We start from the raw sequence: 2,572 nt of genomic DNA, 5'->3' as shown, positions 1-2,572 counted from the left end.
AATAAATAAATAAATAAATAAAATCCATTATTTTACAGGGAAACATGTCAATGCTGACTATTCTCCATTGATTTCTCCCAGTTACACAATGCATCCTTTCAAGTCTTCTTTTATTTTAGGAAAGTTTTCTTGCATTATAGTTCTAAATATTTATGCTATTCTATTGCTTTGTTTTTCTGTCCCTGGACACTAATTATACATATATTGGACCTCCTTTGCCTGTGTCCTACATTCCTTTAATTCACTTTATTCTCTTCTTATTATTTTTCTCCTTTTCATCCTCTATTTTTATTTCCATGCTTCCTAAGAATATCTGCTCCTGTGTTCCTTCTAATTTAGTCTTCATTTTTGAAACTCGTTTTTTCCAAACTCTTTTCTGACATCTTTCTGTTCGCCTTTCATAATTTCCTGTTATCTAGCCATATCTTTTGTAGTTTTTACAATTTCTGATTCAGGATGGGAGCAGTCACTCATGCCTATAATCCCAGCACTTTGGGAGGCCAAGGTGGGCTAACTACCTGAGGTCAGGAGTTGGAGACTGGCCTGGCTAACAGGCAAAACCACATCTCTACTAAAAACACAAAAATTAGCTGGGTGTGGTGGAATGCACCTGAAATCCCGCTACTTGGGAGGCTGAGGCTGAGGCAGGAGAATCACTTGAACCCGGGAGGCAGAGGATGCAGTGAGCCAAGATCAACAGCCTGAGCAACACAGTGAGACTCTGCCTCAGAAATAAAGAAATAAAAATAAATAAATAAATAAATAAGTAAAATAAAGTTTCTGATTCATACTACCCTTACGAAACTTTATTTTCTTTTAGCTTATATTGAAATATTAATTTATAATTTTTCTGGTGTGCTCTCATTTTCAGTAGTACCATTATGTTCATTTTCATCACGTTTTCATTGAATAAATGTTGCATGAGGTGGGATCGTATTCCTTTTTTGCTGTCCATGATTAAATGAGGAGGAAGTTCCTAATAGAACGGGAAAGTTCCTAATGAAGGGATGGACTAGGATAGCTTTCCCACTTGGCTCTACTGATCTGTGAAAGACTCAAAATAGGAATTCTCCATGTATCCACTTGTTTCCCAGCATCAAGTCCAGAACCTTTGTAAAGCTCAGAAAGATCTCTTGCCTTTAGTCCTTTGCTCCAGCTCTAGAACTTTGAAGTCTTTCTTTTCCAAGGCTATATGCTCTCAGCTTTTGATGTTATCCTTCACTGTTAAAGCAGTTTTTGAGATCTTTTTCCTTGGGGGTCCCCCTCCACACCTCCACCCTCTGAACTTACTTTCTCTTGCCATCTGTCTTCTGCTCAACTTGGTGTATGTTTCCAGTAATTTCTGCTCAAGGTGAGGTGCTGTCCTTCTAGAAGGGAGGACTTACTGTATGTTTCTAAGATTCTCCAAGGCCTGTGCCACCACATCGATGCTGATTCTCCCACATCCACATACAGTTGGTTGCTCTCACCTGTCGCCAGAAGCCTAGGAGTCCCTTTCCAGTTTTGCCAGTTGCTCTCAGGTCTGTCCACCAGACTTCCATCCTACTTTTAGGGGTGAGCAGCTCGTGGTAGTTTTTGGGTTCCACCACCTGTCAATAGTTCCTTTCATTTCCCATCACTCCCCTGAGGTCACTGCGGCTCTTCTCCAGGTCCTTCTGATGCTGGTGATTTGGGCACACCCACCCAGTCCTGGGAATGGGGGGAGGGGAGAGAGTCCCCATCACTTTTGTTGACACATCCTCTTTGGGCTTTATCTACAGCTGTCTTGCTGATTGGTTTAGCTTCCAGGAGGAGTTCAGGGGAGACTGAAAAACTACTTTGCCACCATGAATACATCCCCATAAAACATGTTCTGACGGGCATAAAACAAGGAACAAAGAAATGAAGAGACATACTCTGTTTCTGAATTGGAAGATTTAATATGATAAAACTGTCAGTACTCCCAAAATTGATGCATTATATTAAAAGTTTTAAAATTTTCTATCTGGCAAGAAACCAAAAATTAAGCAAAGTGAGAAAATATTTGCAACACATAATAAAGTATCCATGGAAATCCAGATCCAATGAAATATCCTTCTGCCTCTATTAAATTAATAAAAATGCTCAGCATTGCTAATATGCCACACTGCAAGAGGACAGGAAAAGGGGCACACACTGTAGGCTTCTGTGGGTGGATGTGCCTACATTCTTCTGTGAAAATTAATCCAGAAATAGCTAACAAAACTCCCAATTTGAATACTCGTTGACTAACAATTCCACTTTGGGGAATCTATCCTCAAAATAAAAAAGCAGTGGCATCTCGGGCTGGATAAGCAGCACTGTTTGCAGAGACACAGAACTGGCAGAGATTATTCCCAGCGGGAGAATAACTGAGTAACTTGTAATAATTCATACTTTGGACTATTCCACAGCCATTAAAAATAATGTCTTAAATAATGAGTTATGGCTGGGAATATTCGTTATACATTAAATTTTTTAAAGAAGTTACAGAGTAATATGGGTGATATAATGTCATTTTTGTAAATTGTTTTTTAAAAGAAAAGAAACATTTTCCATACACACATATATATAT

Source organism: Mandrillus leucophaeus, unplaced genomic scaffold, assembly GCF_000951045.1.
Source record: "Mandrillus leucophaeus isolate KB7577 unplaced genomic scaffold, Mleu.le_1.0 Scaffold498, whole genome shotgun sequence".
Classification (NCBI taxonomy): Eukaryota; Metazoa; Chordata; class Mammalia; order Primates; family Cercopithecidae; genus Mandrillus; species Mandrillus leucophaeus.
The sequence above is the reverse complement of the archived record's forward strand: the minus strand, read 5'-3'. Positions refer to the sequence as shown.